The sequence below is a fragment of the Miniopterus natalensis genome, chromosome 7, assembly GCF_054644295.1.
Source record: "Miniopterus natalensis isolate mMinNat1 chromosome 7, mMinNat1.hap1, whole genome shotgun sequence".
NCBI classification, from domain to species: Eukaryota; Metazoa; Chordata; class Mammalia; order Chiroptera; family Miniopteridae; genus Miniopterus; species Miniopterus natalensis.
In genome coordinates, this window is record NC_142087.1 from 74,257,656 (window position 1) to 74,279,013 (window position 21,358).

Consider the following 21,358-nt stretch of genomic DNA (forward strand, 5'->3'; position numbering starts at 1 on the left):
CCCCGCGGGGGCGGGCTGGCGTCACCTCAGCCCCGCGGGGCGGGCTGGGGCCGGCGCGGCTGAGGGGAGGGGACTGCGGGGTCGGATTCAGTGCCCAAGGCCGTTGCATGCCTCAGCCAACCCCGAAAGGGAGGGGGGGGACCCGGCGGGCTTCTCGGTGCGTGTGAAGCGCTACACGGCGGGGAGGCCGTAGAGCCGGGGCGGCCCAGTGTGTACGGGCAGAGGGCAGAGCTAGAGCGGCCGCGGCAGCCATGAGGTAGCATCGGAGACTACATTTCCCGCGCTGCGCCGGGGGACCCGGAAGCAACTCGGATCCCGTGCGCAGGCGCAAAAATGCCCCCTCTGGTTATATAAGGGAGGTCCCGGTTGCTGCTCGTTCTTTCGCGTCCGCATGGCCTTCTTGCTTGTTAGCTGCGTTCCCGTGCTTCAGCCTCATCCGATGTCATCCCGCCTCTGGAACTCGGGGTTATTACCGTATGTGGTGAGTTAAGGCCTACTGTTTTCCCTTGGAGGTCTCCGTTCCTCCCTTTCTCTCTTTGCCATCGCCCCTGCGGGTGGTTTTCTTGCTCTGACGTTAATAGGCTTTCGGGCCTTGGGGGAGATCAGTTAAGAGCTGGAAAAACCCTCGCTCCCTGTGAACGGACCCGAGGAGTCTTTGGCTGGTGAAAATGATGACTATACTTTTTTCCCCATCATATCGACCATGCTGATATCTTTGAATACTTGCCAGTTAGTTCTGATACACCGGCCTCGAAAGGCTCTGTCTTGTTCTTTTTCTACTGAGGGAAGATGGTGATTGATACTCCTTTGTTTTTTCGCAGGTTAGCCTGATCCGAGGTACAGAATGGATGTTGAAGGAAAGGGTCATTCCTGGACCTCTGAAAGAGCCCCGTGTAGACATCGAAAACCTTTGGTCTCCTGACCTCTGGGGTAAGCACTTGTCTCCTGGCCCACTGTAGGAACCACGTGCTCTCAGGAACTTCTTCCAAAGTGCTCTGAATGTTTTATTACATTTATCAAAAATGTACCTATTACGCCTATGTTGCTGAAGAAACAGGTTTAAGAGAAAATTGCCCAAAGTGACTCTTGAAAGTTATGGCAGTAAGAAACTTCCAAACCTGTAGAGAAATTGAGTTTGTTTGAGCCAAACTGATTACACATGGCAGGAAAGCAGAATCTCAATGGATTGAGAAAATGCTCCAGAGAATGGCAGTTTTGCGGCCTATACATTAGAGCTGCGATTTTCAACCTTTTTCATCTCGTAGCACACATAAACTAATTCCTAAAATCTGCAGCACACCAAAAAATATGTTTTTTGCGGAGCTGACTGAAAAAGTGGGTCTAATTTTGATTCACACCAGAGAGATAAGGTACTGGCTCTTGCCTTATTATTTTTTATTTTACAATCTAAGGGAAAAGAGGTCAGTGTCCCTGACAGTCAGGGATTGCATGCTTTTAAAATCCTTGCGGTATACCCGTTGAAAATCGCTGCCTTCGAGTCAATTGAGGCAGGAGAAGGCATCAGACCATCCTGTGGTTACTTCTGGTCACTGAGCTTGTCAGTCTTGCCATGTGGCCCCCTAGAGCTTGTAAAGTTTATTATATAGCTCCCTTTTCACTCAAAAAATGAATAGAAATTTAACGGGTTTTTTTTAATGCCCTTTAAAGCACACTTTGGATTCCATTCCTTCGTATACTTCATGCTAAGATAAGCAGCTTTCTTGTGCACTTATATTTCCAAATGGGTGTTTTATTTAATTTTATTTATAAATTTTTTATTGGTTTTTTTTTTTTTTTTTTAAGAGAGGAAGGGAAAGAGAGATGGAAACATTGGTTGCTTCCTGCACACTCCCTACTGGGGATCGAGCCTCAACTCAGACATTTGCCCTGACCCGGAATTGAACTGAAGATCTCCTAGTGCATGGGTTGACACTCAACCACTGAGCCACACCTACTGGCCTGTGATGACATTTTTTTGTGTGTGTGTAAAAAAAGACAAATATCTCATTCTCTTGACCTAGCCACTCAAACTAATTCCCACATGCCTAACTCTTAAATTCTCTTTGAGTCCAGGATTGATGCCCCTGTAGGCAGGACTTCTTGGGTGGCATGTTTTTCTTAAACCTTGCTATTCCAGAGTACCCCAGGTTTTTAGTGATAACACCTTGCATTAAAATGTAACATCCTGACACCTGGTTAAAACCTTGTGTACAAAAGCCAACCATTTCCCCACAACTCTTGTCAGCTGCACTGGCTTGTATCAAATATAGGATCAGAAGGCAGGGGTGTTTCTTAGCTGCTGTTTTCTTATTTACAACTAATGGGACACAAGTGCTCAAATATTGAATAAATATGTAAGTGTAGAAGCAGACCAACAAAATCTTATTCCTGGTTTGGGGCTCTTTCTGTAGAGGCCAAGAGCTTTCTACCGGCATATATGATGACTGAACTTTTTTCCCCGGCAGATCGGCCATGTTGATCTAACTTCTCTAAGCCAGTTTGTCTGATATGCCAGCTTGAGCAGGTCCTTAATCTCCCACTTCCTTGGGCATCTATCTGATTAGAGCTCATGTTCCAGGTTTTTCCTCAGGTTTACTGTTGGCAGAAAGAAGACTTTGAGTGGACCGCAATGAATCCAGGAGTGGGAAAGAGATGAAGAAGTGATGTGCACGTTTTTTCCTAAGTGCCCGAAGAATAGAGAAGGTGGTAACTGCTCTTTTTTTAAATATGAGGCTATCCCCTTTGTGTTCTGTTTCCTGTGACTCAAATATGGCCATTGCAGCTGATGACATAACTTTTTTCCCCATCAGATCGACCCTGTTGATCTAAGTAAACTATTAGCCAGTTTTTGTCTGATGCATTGGTCCCAGAGAACTTCTAGCCCTCTTTTCCGCTTACCAGTAACAGACTACTTTCTACATGGGGGTGGTTTAAGTAGGGATTGGGCTTGATCTGTGGGTCCCCCGCCCTTAGCATCCAGGTAATTTATCTTTGCTTCATTTGTTAACTTCATGCAGGTCAGGAGCCCTGTGTACCACTGGGCAGAAAGTAGGTTATTGCAGTTGGATTCTACCCTTGGCTTGGTTCAGTCTGTCCTATAACGGGTAAGTTTTCTGCAAACAGTGTTACCAGGTGTCAGCCCCCTAATTAAGTTATTATTCGATGTGCCCAGGATAGAGGGGTGTTGAGTTTGTTCACTTAGTAACCTGGGGACCCAGTTCCAAGTTGGGTACATAAAACAGGAGGGGAGAATTAAGTCCTCAACAGACTGTTGATCTATTGGTACTACTGGGTGTCTTACAAGGAAAAGATGTCTATACCTCCAGTGTCTGTTTTTAAAAACAGAAGAACACCCCCTTTTTCTCCTTTGTCAGTAATGATCACTTACTATAAATTTAAAATGTTTGCTTTCTCTTTAAGTGCAGTTTTGCCATTTGAAAGTTACTTTCCTGACCTTTAATCCTTAGACTGTTCTCCCATTAATAGTTCCTTAATGTCTGCATATCTGTTTCATATTTAAATACCTCTATTTGTCCCTGAAGTATCTGGTATCTGTGCATAGCATTGGTGCTATGTCCCTCTAGAATCGACCTAAAAACCTTTTGGTGTGCTCCTGGATTTGTCTCCTTGACAAATCTAATTCCCTGTAATTAGAAAGGATTTATACAGAGGTTGAAAATTTTAACAGTTACAATATACAGGCTTTAATGAGGTGCAGAAGAGACAGGTCATCTCAAGACACAGGAAATCTTGGTCTGGTGATTGAAGTTTTAACCAGATATTTTCACATCCCAAACAGCACTTCAGAATTCATTACTGATTGTAATCTCTTTCTTTTTAAGGAGTTTCTCATTCATGGAGTTGGAGTACAAGGCCTGGAAAAAGACTGACCCTGTATTTTCCTAAGAAAACATCATTTTGTAGGCTTCCTATCTGGACAAGGAAAATAAAAAGTCCTTTAAATAAAAATGGTCTTGGGTTTGGTCAATTTAGGTTTTTAGTGTTTATGGAAAATTCCAATAACACATGGCTAATCTGATTCCATTTAGTTCTCTGCCCCCCTCCCTGACTTTAGTCCCACTGAACACTTGATGTTTGCTACTTTGTCCTCTTGGCTGAGAGTTCTTGGGCAAATCACTTCACCTCTATAAGCCTCAGTTTTCTTATCTGAAATGGTTCATAACAATGCCTACTTCAAAGAGTTTTGAGGTTCAAGTTTATGCCTGTAAATGCTTAGCCTAGGGCCTAGCACAGCATCTTCAGTATAGAGAATGAACTAGTATGGGGGACAACTTGATGGATCCCAAAGACATTACCCTGAGGGAGGGAAGCCAGTCTCAAATGGTTACATAAAGCAATGGCCCTCATGAGCCCTTCTGGAAGCCCCATCCTTCCAAGCCCTCTGGGGCAAGAGGGCGTGCTCCTGGAGCCTCTACTGCCTCTGGGTGACCAGGCCCCATGCCCCAGCTGGTCCACACAGTTTTCTAAGCCTTCCCCTTCTCTAGTGCCCAAATTGATTTTGGTTTAGAAGGTTATTTTTTCCTCCTCAAACAATGCCAGCAGAGAGATGTACAGTCCATGCTCAAGAGATGCTCGTAGGACAGCACCACCTTGCATCTTAGACTCAGCTTTAAAACTGCAGAAACACTCCCTAATTATAGCCACTTGAACCTTTTTTTTTTTAAAAAAATGTGTCTATTGATTTCAGAGAGAGGAAGGAAAAGGGAAAGAGAGAAACATCAATGATGAGAGTCATCATTGATTGGCTTCCTCCTGCAGCTCCTGACAGGATCGAGCCCGCAACCCGGGCACGTGCCCCCTGACGGAATCAAACCCAGATTGCCTGGATCCTAGGTCAATGCTCAACCGCTGAGCCACACCTGGGCAGGACTCAGCTTTCTTGTCTATGAAATTGCAGCGGTGAAGACTGAAGGAAGTGAACTGTGCCCAACTTGGGCCTAGGCCAAGGCTCAACTGCTGAGCCACGCCCAGCCAAGCTGAATTTGCTCTGTTTTTAAAATATACGTATTTATTAGTTTCAGAGAGAGGCAGGGAGAGGGAGAGAGAGAAACATCAGTGATGAGAGAGTCACTGATCGGCTGCCTCCTGCATACCCCAACTGGGAATTGAACCCACAACCCAGGCATGTGCCCTGACCAGGAACCAAACCTCGACCTCCTAGGTCCTAGGCCAAACGCTCAACCGCTGAGCCACTCCTGGCTGGGCTGAACTTTTTGACTCATTCTGATACTTTTCCTCAGACAGTTCATCCCTAGCCTAGCATCAGCTTTTCCCTATTTTCCAATGTCAAGAGATCCAGGCATTAGGCTATGTTCAGCAGACAATCTTTCCTTCTGGGTAAGGCAGGAACTGTCAACTTAGACATCATCGGACAAACCTTGGTCACCACCTGCTATGTCTTTATTTTCACACGCGGATTCCAATCTATAAACAGAATGACAAGTTTTATAAGTTGAGTTTAAAGCAGATGGACCATTTGAAATCAAATGTAGCTTCATGCACAAAAGTCCCCCTCTCGAACATTTAAAAACCTGAATAACAACACTCTGTACCATTTAACTCTGCTCATGTATGTTCTGTTTTCCCAACTCAAAGAATGAAAATTAGGACTTGTTTGTTTTGGAAGAGCTGTAAGACAGAGTAAGAACTGGTGAAAGAAGTTAGGAAAACACCGGTGCCCTGCAGAGGTTTGAGCTCCATCAACACGGTCTGGGAGGAGCTGGGGCCTACAGTTCCGCCTCAGGCTATGTAGGTCTCCAGTGCCCCCTACAGTCTATCCTTGGTCACTGCATCTCCCAGAAGGGGGCTCCACCACCGCCTGGCACGCCAGCCCACTCAGGAAACACAGCTAGAACTCTGGTAGGCATGTATGTGTCAGGGCTACACCTCTAATGAAGGATCCGTCAACCCACCTTCATTCAATAAGCTGTCATTCCACCGGGCCAGAGAATGAGTGTGCAACCCAGGTACCAGGAATCGCACTCAACCCCTGGGTCCACCGGCCAATGCCTTAACCACTGAGCAACACACTGGCCAGGGCTCCTTCAGAATTTTAAATTAATTTTTGGCAGATATAAAAATAAGCCCTTTTTAAAGCTCTATGAAGGAGAAACAGCTGTCTTTAAGAGAAAATCTTGTTTTCAAAACAGTTTGCTCGCCATCACTAGACAGTCTATTAGCAGTGCCAAACCCAGACAAGGTGGTGAGGGAGGACAGGTTTTCCCCTCCTTTGGTTCCCTGTCCCCCTCCTTAGCATTTGGCTTTCCTTCCCCTCCAAGTTTTCTAGTGTTTTCCAGTCTTGCCTGGCTGGAAATAAAGTCATCCGTAGTAAAGCCTTAGACAGTTCCTGTTACTCCTCTTGGACTGTTTGCGCTCTTACAGAAAAGAATGGCTGCAGGAAGCAGGAGTTGAACTCCGCACACAGGCAGAGAAGAAGGGCGGGCGGTGGACTCATGAGCTGGCGGGTGGCGCTCGGGTGAGTGGCGGCTGCGTGCTTCAGGCCGGGAGGGCTTCACTTACCCAGGACTCAGGCTGTACCCGATGGTCCGTCCTGGTGAGAAGAGGGTCTCTCAGGTGGGTTCTGCCACTATGTTGCTTTGCTGCACATAGCAGTTCATCTCAACCACTGACATGGAGCATGAACTTCCTTTCTGTCACTTACCATACCAGCTTGAGATCAAATCCCTTTTTGTTTGTGTGTGTGTTTCAGGCTGAACGAGCATGTTCGTTTCGTGGCACTATTGAATATGTGGCACCAGATACTGTCAGAGGGGACATTGGGGACATGACAGAGTGTGTTCTGTTTCTGACACTTCTTTATATACCTCTCTAAAATGTGTAATAACTTAGGTGTGATAACCAAAGTATAACAACTCAGGCACAGCCTTCAGCAGAGTCCCCTTTCTTGTTGTCTTGTCTTTATGTTTCTCTCCTTTGCTTCGTATACATGAACACACTGTGATATCTAGTGTTTTGGAGGGAAAAGATAATAGAAAGGTTAGGACATTCTAGATTTCCCTTTATTCAGGTTTTATTGGTGAGGGTACTTTTTTGTTTTATAGAGTAACAGTCTTTGTTAAAGGAAACTTCAAAAGCAACTAATTCTTCAAACAATCATTTTTATGTAATTTCGAATATAAGAGTCTATATCTTAAGCAAAGCACCAGTTGCAACTCTATTTAAAGCAAAAATAATTCATTTTCTGTAGCATGGGCCCTGCTCTTTTAGGACACAGCCGAGCCAGAGTACAATACAGTACAGAGGTGTCACTGAGGGCACCAAGTGTCCCGTGTTGCTGTCTGCATCATGAGGATGATTTTGGTCAGTGTGTATTGACATTACTGATTTTTGTTAGAAAAATACATGAGACATATAGTTGGCTGTTTCACCTACGGTTGATATTTACTTTCTAAGAGATCCTGGAAAAGGGAATCTTTCTTATTTTCTTCCTTCCAATTTCTGCTTTTAACTTTGAGATGCTGGAGGCTTTCTTGATTGTCTCTTCAACAGACATAAGCATTGTAACAATCCTCGGAGAAAAAGATAGTCCAAGATAGTCTAAGTTTGTTTTCCTACGCCCTCTAAAGAGCTCAGTTTTTCCTCCCCACTTCCCTTTGTATTTACAAAATGAAGGCCTTGAAGAGGCCTGAGTCACATATATATATATATATATACGCACATACATATGTATATGTATTTAACTATGTCTTTACTGAGAGGAAGGGAGAGGGGGAGAGAGAGAGAGGGAGAGAGAACTCATTGACCAGCTGCCTCCTGCATGCCCCCTACTGCCCTCTCCTGGGGATAGAGCCCACAACCTGGGCATGTGCCCTGACCGGGAATTGAACTGAGATCTCTTGGATCATAGGTCGCAGCTCCACACTGAGCCACGCCGGCTGGGCTAGGTCACATACTCTTATTTCCTGTATTAAAGGGTACAGGCCTGTCCAGTTCTTTCCTAACACTTTTGCTTTATTAATAACTTTCTCCAAATAAGGGATTCTGACAATATTTTGCTTCCCCTCTCCCTCATCCCCTTTACAAACCCCTCATGCACAGCACAGATATTTTAAGTGTAGAGAATGTTTGCTGCTGGCTTATCATGTTTAAAGCCTGTCCTTCGACTTTTCATGACTAAGAATCAGATTGTAGAGCTGTCAATTGGTTTCCAATCCAGCAGCAGAACATTCTGAGGGTCTCACTCACATGGCAGGAAAAGCGAACTAAACCAGTAATTCTTTTCTTTATACGAGCAAAGTGCTCGTATAAAGAAAATAATTGAATTGCTGGTTTAGTTCGCTTCAAGATATTCTTTGAAATTATTGGGAAATTTGGTAAGAACTGATAACTATTCAAATTGGAAAATTACCTTCTAAGACCTAATGGAACCAATTTTTTCCTAATCCTAGCCTGAGGATATGCTTATTGAGTTTAGAAAGAGGGGAAGAGAGAGGGAAAGAGAGAGAAGGAATCATTGATGTGAGAGAGAAACATCCTTGGGTTGCCTCCCGGACTTACCCCAACCTGGGGATTGAACCCAACCCTAGATAGGTGCTCTGACTGGGAATTGAACCCACAACCTTTGGGTGTAGGCAATGATGTTCCAGCCAACTGAGCCACACAGGCCAAGGCATGGCACCCGTTTTTAGGAAAGAAAACCTTATATTGCTCCTAGAATTTGTGCACACTGAGGGCCAGAATACAGCTAAGTTACGGGGAGCCCATGGAGCACCGCGATGGCTCTGAGCTGCTCCCGTGAGACACACAGTGTGCAGCGGGCTGATCCCCGCGCCTGCCTTGCACTCACTTCCTGTGGTTTCAGTCGGCTTGAGCCTGTTTCTATGTCATTGATATGTTTTCTCTGTAAAATAGGTCTAGGCTCATGGGTTTTGCATCATTTCTCTGAAACCTTGGCCCTGACATTTGGAAGCAGAGAGTTGAAGATGTTAGCATGGAGCCCGGCCGGCTGGCGTGGCTCAGCAGTTGAGCATCGACCTGTGACCCAGGAGTTGGAGGTTCAATTTCTGGTCAGGACACATGCCTGGGTTGCAGGTTCGATCCGGAGCAGGGGCCGTGCAGGAGGCAGCCGATCGGGGACTCTGGTTATCGCTGTTTCTCTCTCTCTCTCCCTCTCCTTTTCTCTCTCTGAAATCAACAAAGACATGTTGAGAAATAAATAAATAAAATAAAGTTTTAGCGTCCAGTTAATATCTCATATACTCAACCATTATTGAAATCTTGTTTTGCGTAATTATAAAAGAACTATTTTTCAGTAGATCAGGATTCCTTCAATTATATATAATTTGCTCAGTTCTCAGTTTTGGTAACAGCATTTATAAATTTGTTTCCCAGTTAGTTCCCATTTTGTTTTCCATTATTTTAAATCTCAGCATGCTTCCTGTAAATGAAGGCCATTCGATTTATGAGATAGGTTCTATAAGAGGAACTGATTTAGGTGGTTATGAAAAAAGTAACACCTTTAGATGGGATTTTTTTTTCTTTTTCATTTTTGTCCTTTGACCCTAAGTAATTTTATAAAATTTATTGGAGCTAGGTAATTAATAAAAATGTTAATCGGTACTTTTCCCCCCAAGATTTCACTTACTTAAAAAATTTTTAATTTATTTTAAATGAAAATTTTTTTAATCTGGCCAGCATGGCTCAGTGGTTGATCCAGGAGATCGAGATTCGATTCCCCATCAGGGCACATGCCAGGATTGCAGGCTGGATCCCCTGCAGGGGCTGTGCAGGCTCAATGACTCTCTCTCATCATCGATGTTTCTATCTCTCTCTCCCCCTCTCCTTTCCTCTGTCTGAAATCAAAAGTGGTTTTAAAAATTCATTTTTAATTAACCGAAGGAGAACCATTACTAGTTTAGAAAATAATTACAACACTTTTAGCTCATTGACTGACAGACTAAGTGTTTAAATGCTGTTCTGAGGATACCTGTATATTTGTTCCCTAAATGTTTTTCTTGCATATGCTAATTTAATACTCCTTGGAGAGAAAGCTATGTACAAAATCTTTTTGTTAAAATATCTTCCAAATATGCAGCTTTATTTTGTTCCATTTTCTTTCCTATAAATTGCGTGTTAGTTTACATTCCAAAAAACTGTTTTGCAGGCAGTTGACTGGTGGAGTTTAGGTGTCCTGATGTATGAACGACTAACTGGAGCGTCCCCTTTCACAGTCGATGGGGAGCAGCAAGCCCAAGCTGAGATAATAGGCAAGACTTACCAAAATAAAATGAATATACTCTTGCTTAAAGGAACTGATCGCATTTCTGTAATTCGGCTGATAGAAAAAATAATTTTTGAAAATGGGGATAGACAAGGTTAGGTTTAAGTGGCTATTTTCCATTTATAATTCTATAATGTAGATATGTAATTTTTCTATTTCTTTGTATTTTATGTGCCCAGATAGATCTTAAATTGCATGGGGAGAGAGCCCCATTTTTTATGTACCCACAGTGCTTAGCATGGGGCGTGAGCCCCCATGGCCCGGGCCGGGCAGCATTGAGTGCCAGGGCCAGTTGGAATGTGGGCGCAGAGGCTTATGGGATGCGGGCATGGGGACAGTGGCCATAGAAACAGTGGAAGGTGGGGCACAGAGCAGTTGGGCTCAGAGCCAGTCGGTGCAGAGCCAGTTGGTGCAGAGACGTCGGGCGCAGAGACTCTGGTACAGAGACCTTGGGCCCAACACAGTGGGCGAAGCCTGAGGATGGATGATGCGAGCAGGGAGCTCCTGGAGCTCTTTCTTCACGGCCCCCTCATCGCGTGGGTGAGTAGCCAGGCTCCCTACTACGTTGGTGCTCCGGCCCTTCTCCCCCCCGCCTGTGGTCCCTACTGACCCGACTATTGCCCCTTGGGACCCAGGGAAGTCCCAGCACGCCGGGGTCTTAGCAGGTGTGGGGTTCAGACCAGGGCCTGGGGTCGGGAGGCGTTTCCAACTCGGGAGCGTGTGCCCCCTGCAGCGTCCCGGCCCTCGGCTGGGAGTGGGTGCGCCTGTTCCCATCAGGGTGCTGGGCTGCCGTTCCAGGAGGAGACAAGGTCTGAGTGGTCACCCCAACCCCTGTGGCTTGGCCATTCAGGTAAAGGACTCCCCAGAAAGTATCCTTGTGTAGTTTTTGAACTGAGACCAGGTGGTGAATGGTGGTGACGGGTAGGAATTGGGGGGCATCTGAGTGGGACTGTATACAGGCTGCGGTGGGCACAGTGATTTCTAATAGATCAGATGTGAGTAATTTGTTGAAAAGTTCCTTTTATTTTTCATTTCTTTCCTGTTCTGGGACACTGGGAAAAAATGGGGAGAATGTTTCCCTCCCTCTGTCTCGAATCTGCTGCCTGGAGTAGGGCAGGGAGAGGGGCCCTGAAGAAAGGTGGGCTTGGAGCCTACTGAAGCATGGGTGGGCCTTGGGTGACCCCTCAGCCCGCAGGCCGCGGTTGTCCTGACGAGCTTCAGAATGTGTGTGGGGTGACTTTTCCTGCCTTTCTGCATCCCACTCCTTGCAGGTCAAAACCTTGGGACCCTTTGAAGGCAGGAACGATGACAACCTGAGGGTTTACATGAGTCTGGTCGATGGCATCTTTCTTAACCAGATCATGGTAGAAATGTAAGTTGTCTTCAAGTTTGTTTTCAGGTTGTAAAAGGAGACCTGCAGTTGCTCTGGTCTCAGTATAAGGGCGTTTGCTACCCTTCGTTGGGGTGGGAAGAACTGCAGGACAGTGGGTTGGCAGCTTGATTGATGAAGGACATTTGGAACTGTAGATGGTGCAATGAACTTCAAACTCAGCTACTTAATGTGGTTTAAGCAATGAAATTCGAAAAAAAATCACTTTTTGAGGATCAAGGAACTATAAGGGACAGTGTCTGCTTACAGAAAGTGTCAGGGGTTGGTTGGGAGCATCTGTGAGTGACTAAGGTTTCACCCTCGGTAAGGACGCCTGTGTTTCTGAGCCACACTCCTTACAGCCTCACACTAGCCTAGACCTGGAGAGGACTACATGCCACTGGAAGGGAGGTGTGGCCAATGTGGGGAGGCACCATTTCCATTGACATGTTTCTTTCCCTAGTGATCCCAGGCCTGGATATCAACCCATCAACCAGCAGGTGAACAATGATATTAACCTCCGGACTGAGAACTTAAGCATCCTGGTCACAAATATCAAGACCTTCTACCAGGTGGGGGCAGCTCTTGGTGTCCCAGGTGTTCTGTGCCCCTGACACTGTCTTCACTCAAACAGTTGCTCTTTGCCCCTAGCAATGCCTTCACTCAAACCTTTCCCCACGGGAATCCTGGAGGAAATGGTATTCACATTTAGGCATCTCCTTGCTGACACTTGGTGTGTTTTTGTCATTTTCACCTTTTTCTTTTTACCTTGTGAGAAGGTTCTGACATTCGAGGTCTTTACTTTTCCAGCAAATGTTCTTTGAGCTGTGTGGTGTGCAAAGCACTGGTGTCTGGTGCTGTGAGAGCCCCAGAGATGAGCCTTGGGTCGCCAATGTGGCCTCCAGCACCAGTCACACTGGGAGTGGCTGGAATTCATGGGGAACCTGGAGGACGTTCTTGGCCACAGCTCAGTGAGTCTTTGTACAGCAGCAATTCAAGGGGTTGAAGGAGATATGGGAGCACACGAGGGTTATCTTGGTCCAGGGCGGTCATCGACGAGCCCCTAGCTTGTAGACAGGAGCAAACTGTGGGGTGTTCCATTGGCCCTGCTGTGAAATCATCCCCTTTTCCTTCATCAGTGCTTGCTGGCAGGATACTGAATGTAGAGTTTCAGCGAGCTATGCAATAGAGAGACTCCTGAGAAAATTTGGAAACCTTTTTTTAAAAGGTTTAGGTTGCTTTGTTAGTGAAGATTTCTGTAACAACCAATTTCGTGAGGCCAGGAATGCTTATGGAACCTACCCCCTTCCTCGTCTTCCATAAAATTTAATTTGTATCTTCTGATTTGTAAGATCCAAGTCCCATCTGCTCAGGGAAGACAACCTGGCCTGAGGCCCTCGGGGAACGCAGCGGTGGGTGCGGGTGTGAGCTGCCACACTGCCAGGAGGGCTTGTCAGGGACACCCCGGCAAGGGGCTTGGCTGATGGCTGGTGGCTGGGCCCGCTGTCAAAGGCCCTTGGTCCGAGGGCCAGAAGGCAGCTGGTCTCCCACACCAGCTCTGCGATGGGTGCAGATTAGCTGTGACTCATCCCTCTCCCAGGGAAGGGGCTGCTGTACAGGAGAGAAGCCTCCTGATTCACATCGTGTCCCGGAGACCTGCTGAGCGCCAGCGTCCTGCATGGTCGGTTATAGACACCCAGCAGCACCTCTTTCATTTTCATTCTGCATTTTCAATTGCACAAGCAGACCGTAGCATAAAAATAAAGACATCTTTTAAAAAGACACTCACAGCTGACTCTGCGGTCCTGGCATTAACACATCTTCTTTGACCCCAGGTCTCTGTCCATAAGCAGACATGATGCGTATTTGGTTCTGATCCAGGCAGAAGTGCAGTTAGCTTGGACTTTTCACATGGTTTCTATCCTAAGTTTTCCTTCCTCGCACGTGGCTTGCTCATACTGACCCTGTAGTGGCCGCACGCTCATCCTGTCATTTTCTTAATGCCTCTTTATTTTTGTTTCCTGTTCTCAGTGGTAACTTTTCCTCTTTGTTTCTGTAGGATGTTCTCAAGCAGCTCGTAGTCATGCGTTTGCCGAATGTCATGATGATCGGCAAAGATCCGCTATCTGGTGAGTGAAAGCTGTGCACAGAATTCTCGCTTGCCTTAAATAATACACAAACGCACAAGTAGAAAACAGATGGACTGTGTGTACCCAGGTAGGAAGCACAGAGTAGAGAAAGGATTTTTTTTTCTTATCTGATTTTGCCCCCTACAACCAACCGGTGTCTCACCAGTGAGATTTTATAATCAGATGAGCCTAATTAAATATGTTGCTTTTTCAATGTAGGCCGAAGTATCGAGGAAGTCAGGAAACTGCTGGTGCTGATGCTGGGCTGCGCTGTGCAGGTAGGGCTTGGGCAAGAGGGGAGGAGGCCTGCCCTCAGCCATCTCGTGTTGGGGTTTGTGGGGATTAGACTCCACCTTAGTGAGGCAGGAGGGAAGCTGCCTTAAGTGCAACGTGACACATCCCTGGCTTCCTGAGAGAAGGGACCACTCATTAGGTGGTAGCCACTGCTTGTCCCAGGGCACCTTTGGCAAGAAGCAGGTGGGGTTTCCTCAGCCCAAGGTGCCATTAGCAAATGGTCCCTGGTGTGGGGACACCTAGAGCAAAGGTCAGAAACTGCACACAGCCCGGGGGCTGAATCTGACCCACCCTCTGTGTTTGAAAATGAGCTTTTCATCCACCTATGATCCAGGATATGGTGGTTGGATTCCCAGTCAAGGCCCATTCCCAGATTGCAGGCTCAATCCCCGGTGTAGGGTGTGCAGGAGGCAGGCATGAATGACTCTCTTCATCAATATTTTGATCTCTCTCTCTCTCTCTTTCTCTCTCCCCCTCTCTCTGAAATCAATAAGGTATATAGTTTTTAGAAAATTAAAAATAAAATACGCTTTCATGGGAACAGAGCCTCACTCCTTTGTGTGTGACCCATGACTGCTCCCACATGACAGTGGCAGAGCTGAGACCAAATGGCCCACAGACTCTAAGATATTTTTACCATGTAGCCCTTTGAATATGTAGTTTGCCACACCTTGGCTTAAACCAGGTGTTCTTTATTCTTTTATTTCATTTTTTATAAGTTTTCATTGATTTCAGAGAGCGGAAGGGAGAGTGAGAGAGAAAAAAAAACATTGATGAGAGGGGAAACATTGATCAGCAGCCACCTGCATGACCCCTACTGGGAATCAAGCCTATAACCCAGGCATGTGCCCTGACCAGGAGTTGAACCCAAGACCTCCTGGTGGCTGGGACAACAGTCAGGCACTTAGCAACACCGTGTTGCTCAGGCACACTAGGTGTTGTTGATCTTTACTTGTTTAAGATGCGCCTGGAGAGCTTGTTTCAGGTGCAGATTTCTGTGTTTCACCTCCAGTGTCTTCTGCCTGATGGCTCCTCAGGTGATTCTGATGTAGGTGGTCAGAGCAAGTTCTAGAGAAACCCCAGTATAAGGGACCGTAGGGAAGACAAGGGACAAATTCTTGGTTAAAAAGGAGGAAGCCAGGGGCTGGGTGGACAGTTCGTTTGGAAACTATTCCTGTGGGTGTGAAGGGCCTAGGTTGCCTCAGTGGCAAATGCTTCCATTAACACGTGTTCCCCTCTGCAGTGCGAGAGGAGAGAGGAGTATATAAACCGGATCCAAGAGCTGGACATGGCCACCCAGGCCGGGATAGTGGCCAATATTAAGGAGGTAGGTGTGTGGCTGGCTTTGTGGGGCTCAGCCGTGGACCCCCACTCCTATTGCAACCAGGAGGCAGGCTCTCTCCACCAGGGAAAAGTTTAAAGACTACATCACCTATTGGTGATTTTACTAATTTTAGGGTTCAGACACCAGAGCAATATGGAAAGTGTTTGGAAAGGTAGTGTCTTGTAGGAGCTCCAACGCCAGCGTGCCACTCTGTTCTTTGCTAGACTGAAAACACAACACAGGGGCCAGCAGCGAGAGACATAGCCTTTATTACTTGCACTCGGCCAGGGTAGGCTAGGGCCTTATCTAGCAGAGGAGAGGGGACTGGGGAGGGACCCATGCTGGGAACGGCCTGCTTGCAGACCCAGGACAAGCAGAGCCTGGTGAGGCTTGTTAGCCTTCAAGGACATGGGAAACCCTTGGGTATGTGGTGCCCTGCTCCTCGTGGCAGCTGGCCAGGCGGACACCTTTCCACTGCCTGGAGGGGGATTGGGGTGTATCCTCACTTGCTTGACCCCACAGGTAGTCATTAGCAAGCTAAAATGAAATGGGGGTAAAAATGAAAACAATTTCTTTACAACACCTTCATCAAGTCTGCCATTGCCTACTCTTCTTGCCTAATGTGGACTCAGACTACTTTTAAGTGCTCTCAGATGACTACGAAGTGGTTTGGGCTCAGAGTTTGATTTACAGACTGTATTCTGGCACATGTCACCCTGCTTCAGATGGTTGATGTTCGAGAAAGATTCTCTGTTTCTGTTGGTGACATGGCAGAGAAACAAGCTGGCACCACTTAGGAAGTGAGAAAGCACCAGGTCCCTGAAGGGCTGCAGACTCATCCCCTGGGGTTGGGTCCGGAGGGCTCTGTACTGAGGACAGCCCCTCTGACATTGACCTTGGCAGAGGTGGTAACGTCAGGGAAGTGGTTTCCCTAGAAACCGGGCCTGTGAGGGCAAGCCCCGACCTGAAAATTTATTTCCCTGACAGCCTTCCCCACCCTCCATCCAGAAGAAGCCTTGTATGTTTTAAGTGTCTTAGGAGATGTGGTTCGGCCTTTAGTCTGATGGGACAGATTAGATAAAGGCATGAAAAGGACGGGAGCCGGAGCACATAGGAGCAGGTGTGTGACTGGCAGGGTCAGGTGAACAGAGCTCCCCACGCCGATGCCGGGGACAGGCTGTGTGATGGTTCCCCGGCCTCCAGGCACCACGGGGCTGGGTTCCGAGTCAGCCCCGGAGCAGGAGATGGCTGCGGCTTGTTGCAGTCGAGGGGAAACTCAGCATTGTCAAAAACACACTCAGCCATTCCTGTAAGTGCGTGGCCACCTCTTGGCCTGAGAATCATTCTGCCTTTTGATTTTCCTTATGTGTCCCCATGTTTTGAAAATGTATGTAGCTGGGGACTAGGTCCTTGCCACTCGCTATCTGTCCTGCTCAACCAGCAGGATATTTAAAATGAGAGGGGGTGGAATGCAGCCAAAAGAATCCTGAGCGATGGTCAGATTCAGTGCTGGCTGCGGGGACTTGCGAACTAGTTGCGTGCTTCTCAGGCAGTCAGGTGCCCGGGATCCACAAGAGACCCACTGAGTGAGAATCCGGGAGGAGCGACATGAGCCTTTAATTTGAGCTGCTCGACTGAGTGATGTGCAGCTGGGGTTGTGTCCCGGGAGCCCCTTTTCAGACATGAAGGGCGTTTCCCAGACCCTGGTGTGGAGCAGGCCTAGAACCCAGCCCCTGAGTCCCAGATCCTGGCCTTTGGGGTGCCCCGTATCATTGCTGAGATTTCTCCTAATTCCCTGAGGTCCTCTGACTCCCGACTTTTCCTTTGTGAGGTGGGGAGAAGTAAGGAAGTGGGTGCCATTTGAGAAACTGGAAGGCCCCGTTTTCATGTGGGTTTTGTTGTTTTAAGTTATTCTCTACCTCCATTTACTCCCCTGTAATATTTAAGAACTTTTTTTGGTGCATTTCCCTGAATGTCTTCCCCTTTTGTGGCGTGAGTGCTCTAATAGTCATCTTCCCAAACTGAGGTGACAAGGACATGAACGAGACCTTGTGCCTCTGGCTGCTCTGGGGGGTCAGGTGGAGAAGGAGAGGCTGGCAGTCGGTGGAGAGGCGGCCCGGCAAGGCCGTGGCCGTGGGCCTGCGCTCCGAGCCGGCTTAAGGGGAAAACCAGGTGGTGCGAGTGGCCAGTGGGACTGAGATACAGGCTTACCTGAAAATTATTTTAGATCATGAAATATTTCCCCGAAAAATAACATAAGATTGTTGTGTACCAACATTCTGACCTAAGTCTTTGAATATGGGGCCATGTTTGCCTTAGATTTTAAGTAATAAGATAGTATTCCTCTTGCACCCTCCCACACCCAAGGCTGACCTTCTTTGTGTGGTAAATGGATGGTGCTCCAGTCACAACATCTGAGGAATTTTGAGGGAACTACTGCATTGTAAGGAGCTTTCTGGTGTTAACATCAGTGTCCTCTTTGAGCTGGTGATGAAGGGAGAAGTGGTTTGTGAGGGTAGAGCCTGGGAAAGCACTTGTTCAGGAGCCCCCTGCCGGCCATAGGAAATTTGTGGATGAGAGCTGTTAATGTCAGTGACATGGGTCCGCTGTGGGAGAGTGCGCCTAGGCCCCGTGGCATGGCCATGGAGGGTGGGTGCTCTCGGGCTCCCTCGCAGCTGCTCCCTGTCCGGCCTCTGCAGCACCCTACCCGTGTGTGCCCTCAGGTGACCCACAGTCCGGAGAATGTGCTGGACTTGCAGAATTTCAGACTTCCAGACATGATCCCAGAGGAGTTAGCGGCCTTCTCCAGGAACATGCTGCTTCTCCTGAAGAGGCTGCTACGTGAGCGAGACCAATGCCAGGAGGTGTGTTTGCTGATGGCCAAGTGGCCTGTTGGGACAGGTTGAGGAGGGGCCTGGGCCTGGGGCCCGAGTGCTGGGTGGCTGTCTTCATCCTGACTCTCCCTCTGAATCCTGCAGACCACCCCCTCCTTCTCTCGGATGTTCCCCGGGTGTCAGGACATGAGATTTTCCCTGCACTGCACAGTCACCTCCAAGACACCTGTGTCAGGGTAGAAGTTCAGCTTGGGGACACTGCTCCATTCACACTCCCCTTTTTGTCTCACTAACTATATCCTTGGTTTTCACTAACATAGCACCATTCTCCTGGCTCCCTGCTGGTTTTACAGTCTTAGCTGACATCCTCTCTTAAATTTTTCCATCTTTTGGTTCTTTTTCACCAAGTACTAGTGTGGGCACTGTGCTGGGCACAGGAGCCTGCTGATGAGACCCCCCTCTCTGCCCACCTGTCTCAGGAGCAGGAGCACCTCCAAGTGCAACAGCCGCCTAGTCCTTTCCAGGTCTCTAGCGCGGACTCAACATTCTGCCTGACCAGTAGCCTCTCCATGGAGGAGAAGCAGCACTTGGTCGAGGAGCTAGAGAACACCAAGGCCAGACTGTGCCTCGTGAGCCAAGAGCTGTGAGTCCTCCTGTGGCCCTTCTTTCTGTTCTTCTCCCACGTGTTACCAAGCCATTTCTAGCACATGTGGTTCATTGCCATGAGGTGCAGCAGACGGGAGAGCTCTGATTTGCACCCTGGAGTCCCTGGGCTCTGCTCTGAGCTTGGTCCCTGTTTTTCCCTGGACTAGTCCACTCCCACTCTGGTCCACACTGTAGGGTTTCTTCTGGTGTTTTAGGGCTCCTATCAGTCCAGACACTATAGGCTTAGAGAGGCAGCCTGCTGTTCACCCTCAGGCCTGGTGTGAGGTTCAAGTGGCCACACACTGGGGTGTGTTCTTGGCTGGAGGGAGGATGTGTCTTACCCCATCTGGTGAGCCTGTTCCTCTTTCCTGAAGCTGGTGATGTCACTTTGCCCATCATCTCGGGTGCCGCCCTCCTTCCCCTCCCCGCCAGGTGGCCTCACGGCCTACCTGACTCTGGAGTGGCACAGTGCCTCCTGGAGTCTCCTGACCTGTCCCGCACACTCAGAGGAAAACTGTGTCTGGTGGGTGTAGTCTGAGATCAGGCATTAAAAGTTGGGGATTCCAAGATGGCAACAGGTTAAGTGGAAGCTACACTGACACTCCCCCAGGACCTAACTGGAATTCCAAGTAAAATATAGAGAAACCATCCTGAATAATCAACTGGAGACTAAGCTGGAGAGCACCCTCACAACCAAGGACCTAAAGCGGAGACCGCCTAGAGACTGGTAGAAAGTGTGGAGGCTGGAGAGAGCTTATTGGGCACCCAGAGGCAATAGCCGAAGGTCTGGAGGGATATCTCAGCTATGGGGGGCCCCAGTGAGAACTCTGGGGTCCAAACCCCAAGCAGGGCTCCCCAGCCCAGAGCACTAGTACTGAGAAAGGTGGCCACATAAAATCTGGCTGTGAAAAGCACCGGCATTTCTATGTGCCAGGGAGAGATGGCTGGAAATGCAAGCAGCCTCTTAAAAGGCCAATGCACAAAGTTTTGTGTCAGCTACACAACTTGAGCTCTGGCGGAGGGAGGGCAGAGGGGACTAGAGCTGTATGAGGAAAATCCACAGATGCTGGCTCTGGGGCTTGAGCTGGAGGGTGGCCATCTGAATTCCTGTGCTGAGTGCTTCCCCCGTACTGCAGAGGCTGTCTGTCTCAGGTAGACCTGTACTACCCAGGCAGCTATTGCCTGGGGAGGAATAATTGCCCCATGGTATGGAATACTTCTCACCACACCCTGTGGTCTATAGCCTGAAACTCATTAAGAGACTAAGAATAACAATGACCCTGCAGTTAGAGGTGGACCTCTGGATGCTTTCAGCCTGCCCGATCTGCTTCTGGACCCAGGGTTTAGAAAAGCAGACCCTGGTGTGCATGTTGGTTTTTTCCAGGGGCACCCAGCCCCAGCAGAGGGATCTGCCACAGGTTGTGGATCATGTATAGCTCCAAACAGAGAGTACCCAAGGCCATTCACAAACAGAATCTGACATTGGCCTGCACCAGAGACCCTTCACAAAGAATGGGAGTCTTAGCAGATCTACCTAATACATAGACACAAAACCTAACAGGCAACCAAAATGGGGAGACAAACAAGCCCCTAGTGAAATAACAAGAGACTTCTCCAAAAGAAGAGCTAAAGGAAATGGAGATAAGCAATCTTATCAGATACAGAGTTCAGAATAATGGTTGTAAGGATTGCCCTAACAGCATGAGAAAAGATATGGAAACTAAGCAGGCAATTAAGACTGACATAGCAGAAATACTGAATACCTTGGGACCTAGCCGGTTTGACTCAGTGGTCAGAGCGTTGGCCTCAGGACTGAAGGGCCTCAGGTTTGACTCTGGCGAAGGTCACATACCTCAGAGCTAGATCTCTGGGCCTAGTCTGAGGATGAGTGAGAGTTGACCAATCAATGTGCCTCATATTGATGTCTGTCTGTCTGTCTGTCTGTGTGTCTCCCTCTCTCTCTCTCCCACTCCCTCTGAAAAGCAATCGAAATGATATCCTCGAGTGAGGATTTAAAAAAAAAAAGAATACACTGGAAGAGATAAACAGCAGAGTAGTGGAAGCTGAGGATCAGATCAGCCAATTAGAAAACAGGGTAGAAAAAAACAGTCAATCAGAGGTCCAGAGAGAAAAAACAAGAGGACAGTTTAAAGGAGCTGTGGGACATGAAGCATGACTGTATACACATCCCAGAAGGTGAGGGGAAGTGAGCCAGGGATATAGAACCCGTTTGAGGAAATAATGCCAGAAAACTTGCCTAACCTGGTGAAGAAAAAGTCACACAAATTTGGGAGGCACAGAGAGTGCCAAGCAAGAAAAATGCAAAGAGGCCCAGGCCCAGACACATACTTAAAATGCCAAAAATTCAAGACAAAGAGAATCTTAAAGGCAGCAAGAGAAAAGCAATGTGTTACCTACCTACAAAGGGGCTCCCATGAGGCTGTCTGTTGATTTCTCATCAGACACTCTACAGGCCAGAAGGGAATGGCATGAAGTATTCAT

The 21,358-nt window shown here is 47.7% G+C and overlaps 1 long non-coding RNA gene and 3 other non-coding genes across 4 annotated transcripts; all 4 read left to right on the forward strand.

Annotated features, from left to right (window-relative positions):
* Positions 1 to 355: 355 nt before the first annotated feature.
* On the forward strand, positions 356 to 3,969 carry LOC148092824 (uncharacterized). The gene is made up of 5 exons (XR_015714791.1): positions 356 to 481; positions 822 to 930; positions 2,579 to 2,703; positions 3,018 to 3,104; positions 3,843 to 3,969. It is a non-coding gene; the product is annotated as an uncharacterized LOC148092824 (long non-coding RNA).
* LOC148092825 (small nucleolar SNORD12/SNORD106) lies at positions 659 to 749 on the forward strand. Its single transcript, XR_015714859.1, has one exon. It is a non-coding gene; the product is annotated as a small nucleolar SNORD12/SNORD106 (small nucleolar RNA).
* LOC148092826 (small nucleolar SNORD12/SNORD106) lies at positions 2,428 to 2,516 on the forward strand. The gene has a single exon (XR_015714861.1). It is a non-coding gene; the product is annotated as a small nucleolar SNORD12/SNORD106 (small nucleolar RNA).
* Positions 2,773 to 2,865, forward strand: LOC148092827 (small nucleolar SNORD12/SNORD106). The gene has a single exon (XR_015714860.1). It is a non-coding gene; the product is annotated as a small nucleolar SNORD12/SNORD106 (small nucleolar RNA).
* Positions 3,970 to 21,358: the final 17,389 nt, after the last annotated feature.